Raw genomic sequence first — 16,066 nt, forward strand, 5'->3', positions numbered from 1 at the left:
TAGAGAAGATTTGAAAATGGAAGAAAATTATGGCAAGAATCATGGCTCCTGAGGGGTTTTGCATTTGACTGACCCCTTGGGAGTACTTGGTGCTGAGCCCATGAACCTCTGATGCTGAGAGGAGACTGAAGAAACTTCTCCAGAAGTTCAAGTCAGAGGCACATCCCCAAGTTTCTTGGAGGGTTAATGGGTCCCTCTGTGGTTCATTACCAAGCAAAGCCTCCCCAGGGGCTGATTAGAGCAGAGAGCTGGAAGTTGTGATTGCAGATAGGAAAAGGCAACGTGCAGGTTCCTCTGATGCCAGGTCAACCCTTCATGTGTGTTAACAAGCTGTAACACTTGAGCAGGCCAAAGAAGGTCATGGTCCTCAGCTTCTCCATGCAGCTCATGTGCTGACCAGGCCTGAAAAAGCAACCTCACCCCAGTAGAAGGGCCTGACTCTGGGGCAGCCAGTTCAGGTACAGACCCAGAGGCAAAAAAAAAAAAAAAAAAAAAAAAGGGTCAGGAGAAGCCTTAACTTCTCTGAACTGAACAAACCCAAACCCTCTCCCCACAAGGGGGTAAGTGGTAGTCCAGCCCCCAGCCACTTTGGAGACCTGACATTGAACTCACTTCATGTGATGAGCAGAGTTCTTCTACTGAAGGCCCCAACCGGATGCAGTATCTAGAGGTACTCTAATGAGTACAGAGTAGGGGGACTCCAGTTCATGCAGTCCAGGGCACAGTGGCCTCCAGAGCATGTTGCTGGCTCACATGCAGCTTGCTGCCCACAAAGGTCCTTCTCCAAAGAGCTGCTGCCCAGCCGGACATTGCCAAGTCCATATCACTGCAAGGCTTGATCTATCCCAAGGGCAGGACCTGGTTTTTGTCCTTTTTGGAACACCATCCCTACAAAGTAGACAATACTATCCTGTGTAGCCAAGCTGATCTCCCAAGACGTATTCTAGTTTTAATGAGCATCGGGATAGACCATCCTTGTGCTGGGTGGCTGTGCTCCTTAAACACCTGCTGGCTTTCCTAAGCTCCACCACCCTTCAGATTGCCGGATACCCCCAAGGGGAGGGAGCCTACACAAGCTCTCACCCAGACCTTGATCCATCCCATGCAAGAGCATGGATTTCAGCATGGATTCACCAAGGGAAAATCTTGCCTGACTAACCTGATAGCCTTCTATGATGAAATGACCGGCTGGGTAGACGAGGGCAGAGCGGTGGATGTCGTCTATCTCGACTTCACCAAGGCTTTTGACACCGTCCCTCACAACATCCTCCTGGGCAAGCTCCGGAAGTGTGGGATAGATGAGTGGACAGTGAGATGGATTAGGAACTGGCTGGATGGCAGGGCCCAGAGAGTGGTGATCAGCGGTGCAGAGTCTAGTTGGAGGCCTGTGGCTAGTGGGGTCCCCCAGGGGTCAGTCCTTGGTCCAGTCCTGTTCAATTTATTCATCAATGACCTGGATGAAGGCACAGAGTGCTCCCTCAGCAAGTTTGCTGATGATACCAAACTGGGAGGAGTAGCCGATACCCCAGAGGGCTGTGCTGCCATCCAGAGGGACCTGGACAGACTGGACAACTGGGCGGTGAAAAACCTCATGCAATTCAACAAGGCCAAGTGCAAGGTCCTGCACCTGGGGAGGAATAACCCCAGACACCAGTACAGGCTGGGGACCGAGCTTGTGGAGAGCAGCTCTGCGGAGAAAGACCTGGGTGTCATGGTGGACGACAAGTTGACCATGAGGCAGCAGTGTACCCTCGTGGCCAAGAAGGCCAATGGGATCCTGGGCTGCATTAAGAAGAGCATCTCTAGCAGGTCGAGGGAGGTGATCCTGCCCCTCTACTCAGCCCTGGTGAGGCCGCATCTGGAGTATTGTGTCCAGTTCTGGGCTCCACAGTACAAGAGGGATGTGGAGCTGCTGGAGAGAGTCCAGCGCAGGGCTACAAGGATGATCAGGGGCCTGGAACATCTGCCCTATGAGGAGAGGCTGAGTGAGCTGGGCCTGTTCAGCCTGGAGAAGAGAAGGCTGAGAGGGGATCTAATCAGTGTATATAAATACCTCAAGGGAGGGAGTGCAGAGGACGGGGATGGTCTCTTTTCAGTGGTGGCCACTGATAGGACTAGAGGAAATGGCCGGAAACTGAAACATCAAAAATTCCATAGGAACTTAAGGAAAAATTTCTTAACAGTGAGGGTGACAGAGCACTGGAACAGGCTGCCCAGAGAGGTTGTGGAGTCTCCTTCTCTGGAGATCTTCAAAACCCGCTTGGATGCAGTCCTGTGCCACGTGCTTTAGGTGTCCCTGCGTATGCAGGGGGGTTGGACTAGATGATCTCTAGAGGTCCCTTCCAACCCTAAGCATTCTATGATTCTATGATTCTATGAAGAGCACCTCCCATCTGAGTTATCCCTTCACATCAAGGACATCCACCCCATCCTGCTCTTCCCCCCTAACCTTTCTTCCTGCGAAGCTTGTCCTCTGCCATCACAGCCCTCTAGTCATGTGAGTGGTCTCAAAGCCTCTCCATTATTCCAACCATGGTTCAGTGCAGTGACAGCTCGTGCCTCTCCATCTGCTCTCCTCTGTGCCCCAGGCTGCATGCACTTGTGTGCGATATTGGGGTGGAGAGCCTCAGCTGTGGCACAAAGAAGAGGTCTGCAATGGAGAAACCTGTTACCAAGAGCCAAGGACACCGTGTGTGCAATGGCCCCACTTGACAGCCGGGACATGCTCATGTAGAGAGCACTTGTCAGGGCTATGCTGAAAGGAGGTTCCCACAAAGAGAGCAAAGTCTGGAATGCCCAAGGCCAGGGGGAAGCAGGAGAGGGATTTGGCTCCTAGGGGTAATTCCTGGGCAAGCTCCGGAAGTGTGGGATAGATGAGTGGACAGTGAGGTGGATTAGGAACTGGCTGGATGGCAGGGCCCAGAGAGTGGTGATCAGCGGTGCAGAGTCTAGTTGGAGGCCTGTAGCTAGCAGGGTCCCCCAGGGGTCAGTCCTTGGTCTAGTCCTGTTCAATTTATTCATCAATGACCTGGATGAAGGCACAGAGTGCTCCCTCAGCAAGTTCGCTGATGACACGAAATTGGGAGGAGTAGCCGATACCCCAGAGGGCTGCGCTGCCATCCAGAGGGACCTGGACAGACTGGACAACTGGGCGGTGAAAAACCTCATGCAATTCAACAAGGCCAAGTGCAAGGTCCTGCACCTGGGGAGGAATAACCCCAGACACCAGTACAGGCTGGGGACCGACCTTCTGGAGAGCAGCTCTGCAGAGAAAGACCTGGGTGTCATGGTGGACGAGAAGTTGACCATGAGGCAGCAGTGTGCCCTCGTGGCCAAGAAGGCCAATGGAATCCTGGGGTGCATTGAGAAGAGCGTCTCCAGCAGGTCGAGGGAGGGGATCCTGCCCCTCTACTCAGCCCTGGTGAGGCCGCATCTGGAGTATTGTGTCCACATCTGGAGTATTGTGTCCACATCTGCAGTATTGTGTCCAGTTCTGGGCTCCACAGTACAAGAGGGATGTGGAGCTGCTGGAGAGAGTCCAGTGCAGGGCTACAAGGATGATCAGGGGCCTGGAACATCTGCCCTATGAGGAGAGGCTGAGGGAGCTGGGCCTGTTCAGCCTGGAGAAGAGAAGGCTGAGAGGGGACCTGAGCAGTGTCTAGAAGTACCTCAAGGGAGGGAGTGCAGAGGACGGTGCTGGACTCTTTTCAGTGGTGGCCACTGATAGGACTAGAGGAAATGGCCGGAAACTGAAGCACGAAAAATTCCATAGGATCTTAAGGAAAAAATTCTTAACAGTGAGGGTGCCAGAGCACTGGAACAGGCTGCCCAGAGAGGTTGTGGAGTCTCCTTCTCTGGAGATCTTCAAAACCCACTTGGATGCAGTCCTGTGCCACATGCTTTAGGTGACCCTGCGTATGCAGGGGGGTTGGACTAGATGATCTCTAGAGGTCCCTTCCAACCCTAAGGATTCTATGATTCTATGATTCTATGATTCTAAGGTCTGGGTGAGAGCTTGTGTAGGCTCCCTCTGGATGAGGGAATTGACAATCTGAAGGGCAATGGAGCTCAGGAAGACTAGAAGGTATTTAAGGACCACAGCCACCCAGCACAAGGATGGTCCATTCTGATGGTCATTAAAACTACAAGACACCTTGGGAAATCAGCTTGGGTATACAGGATAGTATTGTCTACTTTGAAGGGATGGTGTTACAATGAGGACAAAAACCAGGTCCTGTCCTAGGACAGATGAACCCTCCCAGTGATATGGGCTGGGGAATGTCTAGCTGGGCAGCAGCTCTTTGGAGGACCTTTGTGGGCAGTGAGCCAGCAACATGCTTTGGAGGCCACAGTGTCCTGGACTGTATGAACACGAGTCCCCCTACTCTGTACTCTTTAGAGTACCTCTAGATACTGCATCCAACTGGGGCTCTCTGCTCATTACGTGAAGTGAGTTCAGTCTCAGGCCTCCAAGAAGGTTAGGGGCTGGAGCATCACTTGCCCAACCTGTGAGGAGAGGATTTGGGTTTATTCAGTGCAAAGAAGTTAAGGGTTCTGCAGAAAAAATCTTTTTTTTTTTTTTATTTTTTCTTTTAGCCTGTGGGTCAGTACCTGACATGGCCTCCCCAGAGTCAGGCCCTTCTATTGTTGTGAGGTTGCTTTTCAGGCCTGGTAAGCACATGGCCTGCATAGAGAAGCTGAGGACCATGAGCTGCTTTAGCCTGCTGAAGTGCTACAGCTAATTGGAACAGAGCAGGAGCCTGTGGCTGGCTGCAGGATGGTTTCGGGGATGATGGAAGTTGTTCTGGTAGTGGGAAAGGGTTTTAAAAGGGGAAAGAACCACCAACTGCAGCTTGAGGTACCGACTTGGCTTGAATAAAAGAGAAATGTCACTTAAGAGCAGTACTGTGGTGCAAGAGGTCACCTGGTTTGGACCTGAGATCAAGCCATGCCTTCAAAGAACAGTCACCAAGGACAGAGGGACATGGGAAAAGATAAAGAGCTGCTGGGGTGAGAATAAGGTGGGGAAGCAGCCTTGGTGTCTACAGGCTGCAGGGAAACAGGCACAGGCATGGGAAAGTGTAGGAGAGCCCAAGGGAGAGACAGCTGAGGGTGGTCCCAAAACCTCCTCAAGAACTAGGTCTACACAAAGCCAGCTCTGTTGCTCTGCCCACTAATCCTCATCCCTACAATCCTGACAGGCTCTCTGTCCATCCCTAAGCAGAGCTCCCTGCATCCCACTGCTCTCTCCAGGGGTTCCTTTGTCCACATCACTTGCACCTTTCCCTGCCATCCCAGGCCATCAATTCCTCACTCTTGCTGGAGTCTTCTCCCCTGAGTCACTCCCAGTTTAAGGCTCTCATCACCGTCTTGGCCACCTGGTTGGTGACCATCAGGCCAGCAGATGAGAAGAGCCTCCATCCAAAGGAAATGTGACAACCTGCAGCCTTGGTGCCCTGCTGTGGGCTCAGCTACAGGTCCTCCTCCAACTCCAACTGAAAAAAAAAAAAAAAAAAAAAGAAAAAGAAGAGAAAAAACGCGAGGGAGAGCAGGAAAGACCCTTGCTATTTGTCCTCTCCAAATTCATCTTGTAATAAGCTGGTATGAGGGTACATGAAAGCAATATGAATTATAGTATATGAAATGCAGAATTAAATCATGAATATTTAGGACACATTCTCCTTCTTGCATCAGTGCATGCCCAGATGTGCAGGGATGCTGCTGCTGGAGGCATGTTCTGTGCATTACTGGTTTGTTCCAGAGCAAAGGCCACCACAATGGCACTGGCTGAAGACTCCAAAGCCCATGGAGAGATCAGCAGGTTGTGAGGAAGCTCCAAAAGTGCCTTTGCCCACTCTGCCTGTTGACGGCACCAGTAGCACCTTTACTGGCTCCATCAGGCCACCAGGCAGGGGAAGGGGGATACCCAGGGAGTGCCAGGCACCCAAAGACCATGCCAGTGCCGTAGGGACCATGGGTGTGTGTGTGTGCAGGTGCTGTAGGTGGGCACATGGGCCACTTGTGACTGTCACACCTGTCTAGCCTGAGGGATGGGGCAGGATGGCAGATTTCTTGAAGCAATCTCTAGGAAAGCAAAGGTGCTGCTGAAGAAGTCCCTAGGCCTTGGTAGCCAGTGCTCAATCCACTCTGAGGCCCTCATTAGCCCAGTCCTTGTTCATATCATCTGGCAGGGGGAGCAGAAATTCAGGAGAGGAGAGCTAGAAGGGTTTGAGAGGGCAGAGATTGGAGCAGAGACATGGTGAGGTGAGGATGCCTCCCATTTATGCAGCACCCTGGATGTAGACAGGATGGGCTTTCCTTACAGCCAGTGCTGGAATATCTTTGTTTGGCTACAGCATGGAAACGCAGGATGCCCTGGAGCCCTTGCCAAGGGACATGATTTTCCTGCAGGTGCCCTGCTGCATTTGCCAGAGACATGTGATTGTGCTGGACACCCCAAGCATCTGACAAGGCCCTGCAAGCACTTTTCTATGCCATCAAATCAAGTATCCACACTGAATTACCAGAGCTGCTGCTTCATGCCAGAACCTTTCTACGCCTCATCTTCATAGTTCCTGGGGCTGCCATTGTATTTGGCATCTGGGGTCATTTCAGATGGGCAATGCAATTCTCCTGAGGCCCCCACCCTGATGCTCTAGGATGATGCAGGTCTCCAAGGAGCTGCATCAGAGCAAGTGGGCCCTGGCACATGCCTTGGACCTCCTCAGTTTTCTCAGCTGTCCCCAGGTGTTTGTGTGGGAGCAACTGGTTCCCATCCTCCATCTCCAGTGACTGCAATTGCAGCTTAGACAAGGAACTCTCTTGCAGACCTCTATGTTGAGCTCACTTCAGTTTTGAAAGGGAAATCACTTGAGCTGCCTGTGGAGCTTGTAGGATTTTTCTGAATCCCACTTCATGTCAGGGTTTTCTAGACCAGCAAGAGATGCCCAGACTGACACATTTGAGTCAATCCCTGAACCATGTGTCAAGGAGCTCCCTTCATGTCCTAACTAGGTGTCCTGCCTAGGTCAGAGATGAGAATTGGGTGTTCCACAGGAGCACATTTCCATCTGTCATAGGTAGTGATCCTCTGATGAAAGAATTTGCAAGGTTTGAAAGAGTTGCTCTCCACTCGATGGGAAGAGACAACAGGTGATTACTTCACTCTATTCCAGTGAACATTTCCCAGGAGGAGGGAGCACAAGGGACAGAGAAATTGGTGAGTTCAGCTGGGCCTCTGCTCCTGAGCGGGGCCAGGCTCCTGGGACGGAGGCAGCTCGTGGCAGCCTGGCAGCACTGCCCAGAGACAGCCGAGTGCAGGAGCAGCTCCTGTGCCAAGAGCAGCAGGGCTGCGGGCACTGCCTGCTGCTCCGGACAGCAGAGGAGAGAAGGCAGCAAGAGGGGAACGGCAGAGTGGAGCGGGAGGACAGAGGAGACCTCCACAGCTCTTGACATGGTGAGTTTGTGCTTACAGGACAATGCTACGAAGCTTCTTGGAGGGGACATAAGAACCCATCACACTCCATGGCTGGCAGCATTTTTCTCTTCTTTATCCTGGCTTTTGCAGTGCAGAGGAAGAGGAGCTGCTTCAGAGCAGGGATTCTCTAACATACCACCTACGGGCAGGGCATCCTGCTGCCTTCCCCAACAGAAACAGCAGTGATGTGAAGCCGGGTTGTGCAGACAGGGTGAGAGGTCTGCACTTCAGAGCAGGGTCCCTGCACCCAAAGGTGCTGTGTGCCCACAGCAGTGACTGTGTCGCCTGTGAAGGTCAGTGCTCAGCCTGCCCAGGGAGCTCCCCACAGCACTGAGGGGAGAAGTTCTGGGTGGGAGGATTATCCTCTACCAGGACAGGCTCCTTCTCCTGCTGGGAGGTGCTGCGGGGGTCAGGTCTGCTCACAGGTCTAGCTGTGAGCACATTTCAGGGGGCACTTTGCAAAAGGAAAGGCAAAGCAGGCATTGAGATGGTGCTTAGAATTTCCTTCCACTTGGTAAGAGGAAAATGGAAACAAAACCGTCATATTTGGACAAGAGACTGAGACTCATTAAGAGATTCAAGGAGCTGCCAAAGAGTCTGCCAGGGACATCTGAATGTCCCCTCAGCCAACCCTTAGTCCATAGACAGCGCCAGCTTCTCCTGGGCTGCTGCATCAGGGTCTATCTAAGCTGCTCCTTAGCACCTGCAGACATGGGGTTGCCTCTGGACAGTCCCCTGCTCCTGGGAGGTTTCTGCAGGGAGAACTGGGCTCACTTGTGAGTGTCGTTGTCCTTCATGTGAGTGAGGTACAAGTACATGACAGTGAGGGGCAAGGCTCAGCGATGAAGCAGGTCCCATGACAAAGTCTTTTTCCCCTGAGAGTGATTGAAATGCCAAAGATTTCTGTTCTATCTAAGAATGCTCCCACATTGAGGAAGCACCTTTGTGTGTTTGTGTGTGCACCATCATATATATTATATATACGCACATTTTTATATCAACAGACTCCTGCAGTGACTCTTTTGCAGAGAACACTTGATTTCTGCATATTGAAGAGCCCTGCCATGGAAGGAGAGACCATCGACTCCTGCAGATTTTGTGCAGCAAAGCTACTCCTTCTCTCTGAAGTTTCTGGAATACAGGTGCAGATGGTGAAGTGGCATGAGGACAAGGTCTGTCTCTAGACATCTCGACATCTAAAAAGAGGTAAGGTCTTTCCTTGCTTCCATTTGATTGTTCTCCTCCCTGGCTGGAGTCAGATCTGATGTGACAGATTCAGACACAAATATCTCTGTTGAGAAGGGCAAGGTTGACGGGGACAAATCCTTCACAAAGCTCTTCTCCTTCAGACACAACTGGTGTGAGCGCTGTATTCATCTCTCATGCTGGCGAATGGAAAATATTCCCAGTGGGTTTTCCAGGCCAAGTCCCTTCCAAGCAATGCAAGACACCATTCCTAGGCATCTCCAGAAATACTAATCAAAGAGTAGTTTGACAAATCAAATTGCACCTTCAGCACAGCAGACACAACTCTGGAGCCATGGGAAGTGGGTCCCTGCTGCAGAGAATACAGCCATTTCAATGTGGATCAGCTGAAATGGGGCTGAATTAAGGGAGAGAGGAAATATGGGGGATTTTTGAGAAACTGAAGACAAGTCCGCTCTAAATTTTTGCTTTCTTTCCTTCCTTGGACAGGACTCCCAAAGGAGCTAATGCCCAACAGCAGCTCATTCAATGAGTTCCTCCTCCTGCCATTCGCAGACACACGGGAGCTGCAGCTCTTGCACTTCTCGCTCTTCCTGGCCATCTACCTGGCTGCCCTCCTGGCCAACGGCCTCATCATCACAGCTGTAGCCTGCGACCACCGCCTCCACACCCCCATGTACTTCTTCCTCCTCAACCTCTCCCTCCTTGACCTTGGAGCCATCTCCACAACTGTTCCCAAAGCCATGGCCAATTCCCTGAGGAACAACAGGATCATTTCCTACTCAGGATGTGCTACCCAGGTCTTCCTGGCAGCATTCTTGTTTGCAGGAGAGTTTTATCTCCTCACAGTCATGGCCTATGACCGCTACATTGCCATCTGCAGACCCCTGCACTATGGGACCCTCATGGACCGCAGAGCTTGTGTCAAAATGGCAGCAGCTGCCTGGGCCAGTGGTTTCCTCAATGCTCTCCTGCACACTGGGACCACATTTTCCCTACCCCTCTGCCAAGGCAATGTGGTGGAGCAGTTCTTCTGTGAGATCCCCCAGATCCTCAAGCTCTCCTGCTCAGATTCCTACCTCAGGCAAGTTGGGCTTTTTGTGTTTAGTATTTGTTTATTCTTTGCATGTTTCATTTTCATTGTGGTGTCCTACGTGCAGATCTTCAGAGCTGTGCTGAGGATCCCCTCTGAGCAGCGCCAGCACAAAGTCTTTTCCATGTGCATCCCGCACATGGTCGTGGTCTCCCTGTTTCTCAGCAGTTGCACGTTTGCCTACGGGAAGCCCCCAACCATCTCCTTCCCATCTGTGGATCTGGTGGTGGCTGTTCTGTACTCAGTGGTGCCTCCAACAGTCAACCCCCTCATCTACAGCATGAGGAACAAGGATCTGAAGAATGGCGTAATGAAACTGGCTCAGTCGGTCCTAGAAAAAAGCTCCCTGTCCTTTCTAACAAGTGGTTCCTAATGCGTCTCAGATAGTTCTGTGCTTTGAGCATTCTCTCTCTGTTTATAATGATTTTTTTACATAAGTTTTTGAATGCATCCTCCTTTGCCAGAAGCATGACCCCACTCTGTGTAATTGCCATACCTGCTGTAAATATGTCTGTCCTTGTGTTTCTGTGTCAGTCCTGGCTTCACTCAAATAAAAGTGGATTTTCTCACTGCAGTACTTGAAGGTTTGCCTCTCCTTCCAAAGTCAGATTCTAAAATGTGCTCAGGGACTTTCACCATCAAAGTATCTGTTTCTTTCTCAGGGCTTTCCAGGACCTCCAGCAATGATCTCATAGATGATGTGTTAGGGATGGAGGGTTGGATTCAGTTCTCTCTGTGAGTGCTCAGAGCTCCTGCAGGTGGTGAATGGTCAAGCCATATCTTCCATATGACAGGGCTGAAGATGGATATGGTGCTTCCAGGAGAGCACAGGGCATCTCCAAGGGCACCATGTTCCTAGCAGTGAATGGAGCTTCAGAAACTCAAGGGGAGCCACCCAAATGGAAAGGGCAAAAACAACGAATGTCTACGCTAGGGAGAGCTCTGCAGTGCTGCAAGAGGCAGTGTGGACCCAGGAGGCCCAGGGAAGGGAGCCTGGAGAGTCACTGAGGTCACCTTCAGTGTCAGTGTTTGGCTGCCTGGGCAGCTCCTTCCTGCCGGCCTCGGTGCCTGTAGCCAGAGGACCAGCCGACCCTGCCCAGCCTCCCTCCCAGCTCAGAGGCCAAGGACGGCTCTGCACCAACCCCAACGTGGTACAAGGCTGGTCCCAGCAGGGTTTGTGGGGGGACAGGGCAGTGCGGGCTGTCATGGGGACCATGTCAGAGGGACATTTCCCCAGGGCTGAGCACCCTGTCCTGGGTGCTGTCTGTACAGTGGAGCCAGGGAGCCGTGTGCGGGTGCAGGGATGGGCACACATGGAAGCCCACGTGTTCCACTTGGGAGAAGGGAACCTGCCAGGAGCTCTCCCACCCCTGCCCCACCAGCACCAGTGATGACCAGCCCTGCTGCTGCACCCACACTTTCTTGGTGCTGAACTCAACCACGTCCCCAGGCAGCTCCCTACAGCTGGTGCAGGGACAGCCATGGGGTCTGGCCATTCCTGCTCCTCACAAGACGCTTGTTCAAGGCAATGCTGGAAGAACAGGCCTGGCACCATCCTCTTGGCCCTGCACTGCCTGTGACTGTGACAAGTGAACAGTCCCCTCCAGAGAACGATTCTTGGGACAGGCACTTGGGAACAAGCAGCGGGCAGTGTTGATGGGAGTCCATTCGGGACACGTCCTCTGGGTGGACAAGGAGGCCTCAGGCTCCCTCAGCCTGTTGGGGAGGAGTTGTCCGCTGGGAGGAGTGCGGGGAGGAAGGACGTGAGTCCTCCTGTGGTTTGCGAGGTGAAGATGCTGACATGTGGCAGAGACCAGGGCACTGCTCCCTCCTCGGCCCTCTCCCAGCACCTGGGAGCTCATTGCAGGAGCCAGCCAGTCCCCAAGAACAGCTATTCCCACAGCTTTGCAGCCAGTGGTGGCAGGCTGTGTGCACATGGGGTGCCCTTTGAGCAGCACTCTTGTTCATATTGCTTAAAGGAGACTGTACCCACCTCCTCACCCTGCCTGGCTGCTTGGTCACTCCCACTGTGATCTCACCCTTGTCACCTACAAGCTTGAACTCAGGCCCTAGCCCTCATGTTCAAAGAGCTCCACACAGCTGAGCTGCCCCTTCACACTAAGGGCAGCCCTCTTGCTCATCTTCCTCTGCTCACTCCTGAAGATCTCCTACCCTGCTACTGTATGAGATGTAGAATCCTGTGTGAGATTCCAGCACACCTCAGCAATATTTCTCAGTCGGATGGGCACCTCCATCTGCTCCTTTCTCTGCCCCAAGCTTTATGCACTTGTGCATGTTTTCATTGCAGAGCCTCAGCTGTGGCGCCGAGAACAGGTTGGTGACGTTAAGACTTGTTCTACACCAAGGGCCAGGACACAGCATTTCTGGTGCCTGTCCTTCAGAGCATGGGCATGCTGTCATGGAGAGCAGGTGGCAGTGTGATGGTGAGAGAGGGGTCCCACTAAGAGAGCAAAGCCTGCAGAGCCCAGGGCCGGGGGAAACAGAGCTGGGTTCCCCAGCCTTGGCAGGAGGAGGTTTTGCTGCCTGAGCTCCCTCTGCAGCACCTTGGGGCCTGCGACAGAGCTGAACTGATCTCCCTGAAGGACAACACACCAGTGAAGAAGGTCCTGGTTTGGACTGCCATCCAGTCACCCAGTGAACATCACTAACACTGTCCTTGCTCCTGTCATCCAATGGTGGAAAGAGGTCTCTGCTCTAGTAGCCTCACTCTTAAAATCTTGTAGCTCTCCTTCTCCGGAAACTCTTCACACCCTTACATGAGGGAAATGGGCTAACGATGACCTCCGTGTGGTAAATCACAGCCAGCCCAGGTCCAGGGGCTTCTTCAGTGGCACCTTGTCCTTCCTGGAGAGAGGTTCCCCTCTGTCACAGGCCCAAGTTGCCGTTAATTGCCCCTAGGAGGCAAATCCCTCTCCTGTTTCTCCCTGGCCTTGGTCATTCCAGAGTTTGCTCTCTTTCTGGGAACCTCCTTTCAGCATAACCCTGACAACTGCTCTCTACACGAGCGAGTCGCTGTTGTCAAGTGGGGCCATTGCACACACGGTGTCCTTGGCTCTTGGTAACAGGTTTCTCCATTGCAGATCTCTTCTTTGTGCCACAGTTGAGGCTCTCCAAAGCCAGCGTCGCACACAAGTGCATGCAGGCTGGGGCACAGAGGAGGGCAGATGGAGAGGCACAAGCTGTCACTGCACTGAAACACGGTTGGAATAATTGAGATGCTTTGAGACCACTCACATGACTAGAGGGCTGTGATGGCAGAGGACAAGCTCTGCAGGAAGAAAGGTTAGGGGGGAAGAGCAGGATGGGGTGGATGTCCTTGATGTGAAGGGACAGCTCAGATGGAAGGAGCTCTTGCATGGGATGGATCAAGGTCTGGGTGAGAGCTTGCGTAGGCTCCCTCCCCATGGGAGAAACTGACAATCTGAAGAGTGGTGGAGCTTAGGAAAGCCAGCAGGTCTTTAAGTAGCACAGCCAGCCAGCACAAGGATGGTCTATCCCGATGCTCCTTAAAACTAGAACACGCCTTGGGAGATCAGCTTGGCTACACAGGATAGCATTGTCTACTTTGTAGGGATGGTGTTCCAATAAGGACAAAAACCAGGTCCTGCCCTTAGGACAGACCAATCCTTGCAGTGATATGGGCTGGGGAACGTCGGGCTGGGCAGCAGCTCTTTGGAGAAGGACCTTTGTGGGCAGAGAGTTGCATGTGAGCCAGCAACATGCTCTGGAGGACACAGTGTCCTCGACTGCATGAACTGGAGTCCCTACTCTGTACTTGTTAGAGTACCTCTAGAAACTGCATTTAGGACCCTCTGTAGAAGAACTCTGCTCATCACATGAAGTGAGTTCAGTGTCAGGTCTCCAAGGTGGCTGCGGGCTGGAGTACCACTTACCCCCTGTGGGGAGAGGATTTGGGTTTGTTCAGTGCAAAGTTAAGGCTTCTCCTGAGTTTTTTTTTTTTTTTTTGGCCTATGAGTCAATACCTGAACTGGCTGCCCCAGAGTCAGGCCCTTCTGCTGGGGTGAGGTTGCTTTTACAGGCCTGGTCAGCACATGAGCTGCATGGAGAAGCTGAGGACCATGACCTTCTTTAGCCTGCTGAAGTGCTACAGCTAATGGAAAGAGAGCAGGAGCCTGGGACTGCCTGCAGGGTGGTTTCAGAAATGATGGAATTTGTTCATATAATGGGAAAGAAACAGAGAAGGGGAAGAGTCACAAACTGAAGCTTGAGGTACAGACTTGACTTGAAGAAAAGAGAAATGTCACTTAAGAGCAGTGTTGTGGTTCAAGAGGTCACCTGGAGCGGACCTGAGATCAACTCATGCCTTATTGTTTCAAAGAAGAGTCACCAAGGACAGAGAAATATGGGAAAAGCTGGAGAGATGCTGGGGCAAGAACAAGGTGAGGAAGTAGCCTGGGTGTCTACAAGCTGCAGGGAAACAGGCACAGGCAAGGGAAAATGTGGGACAGCCCAAAGGGGAGACAGCTGAGAGCAGTGCCACAACCAAAAACCTCCTCGAGAACTAGGTCTATGTCCTCTTGGCCATGGCTGGTGTCTCTGCCATTGAGGTCTAGAAGAAGAAACTTCTTCCTTCTGGCAATAGGGCCTCGTTGCCTGCTTTTCCCCAGGCACACAAGGTGTCCTGGATCAGTGTCCTGCCCTAGGCCTTGAACACCCCCACCTATACACTGCTCCAAACAAAAGCCTTGGGCAAAGCATGATGGAAAGGATGTCCCTACTCAGGGACTGGGCACCTCTGGTCAATCTGCTTGATAACACACATGAAGGGTTGAGATGGCATCAGAAGGCACCTGCACTTTGTCTACCTGCAATCATGGATTCCAACTCTCTTCTCTAATTAACCCCTGAGGAGTCTTTGCTTGGTAATGAACCACAGTGGGATCCATTAACCCTCCAAGAAACTTGGGAATGTGCTTCTGACTTGAACTTCTGGAGAAGTTTCTTCAGTCTCCTGTCAGCATTGGTGCTTCGTGGGCTCAGCACCAAATACTCCCAAGGGGTCAGTCAAATGCAAACCCTCTCAGAAGCCTTGATTCTTGCCATAATTTTCTTCAATCTTCAAGTCTGCTGTGGCTAATTGGAATGGAGTATATTGAAATTAGGTAGATTTCAATGAGCACCTGAAAAATAAAGATGACTTTTTTCAGGTGTCTTTATTCTTTCATTTTCTGAATCAACCATACATACTTTCTCCACTTCCTAGGGTGTCTCCCAATGAAGTCTGGAGATGTGTGAAAAGCAGTATTTCTGAGGGGAGACCTGTATGCAGAAGCTTCCTGCTCAGCTTCCCAGCCCTGCCAGTTCCCTCATCAGCCAGTGGGCCTCGGATCACTCTGCTTAAAATCAAACTGTTTTTCCACTCCAGTAGCTGAATGTTACAGCTCATGTGCACCAATTCCAACCTGAGCTAGTGGCAAACAGGCGGAAGTATTAAGTGTAGTGAAACAAAATAACCTTGATCCTCTGTCACAGAAAACAAAATACACTCTCATAGAAAACAAAATACTCCTAAACTGCAGGTTGAGTCCTGAGTTACCTCCAAGGAGCTTCACAGCCTACAAGGAATAACCTTCCTTGAACTGTTTTTCATGAATAGATAGAAAACACCCTGCATAGACACAGGGTGAATGAGCTGGTTAAGAGACTCCGGAAAGACTCCCTGAAACTGAAAGCAGCAAGGGAAGAGTTGAGAGGCGTCTGAACAATAAAGAGCAAGGGGAGAAGGAATACTCAAACCACGAAAAGTGCAGATGTGCAGATCACCTGAATCAAAGCTGACTTTCAAAGTGATAAGATTTATCAAGCATTTAGAGTTAGGTGAGAAATTGGTGACATTATGTCTGTGAGGAGGCAGATTCTACCCTACGTCAGACCCCATGCATGTAGTTGTGTCTGTCAAATGCGGTTGTCTGGAATTCCCTTTCTAGTCAATGGAGGGGAATAAGTGGTCTTAACAGACATTTGATTTCGGCACCACAGGGGAACAGAACTGCCCCACGGAATCTCCAGAAGCACCAGCCTCTCTATGTGATCAAATTGAATCCAATCCCTACAGCAGATTTTAGACATAAGTCAGAACATTCTCATAGAATAACAAAAATTAACCCTTCCAAAACTTCTGGCCATTTTTAACATTATGAAATACATTTTCATTCTTCTTTTTTGGCAGCACCATGTTGGTGCACAATGTTGACCATGGCAATGAAGTAAGGCAGGAAGCAGATTCCTAGATAAAGTTCTCAGGAGGA

This window comes from Tinamus guttatus, unplaced genomic scaffold, assembly GCF_059628265.1.
Source record: "Tinamus guttatus ecotype Peru unplaced genomic scaffold, ASM5962826v1 Tinamus_guttatus_pri_ptg000540l, whole genome shotgun sequence".
In the NCBI taxonomy this organism is placed as follows: Eukaryota; Metazoa; Chordata; class Aves; order Tinamiformes; family Tinamidae; genus Tinamus; species Tinamus guttatus.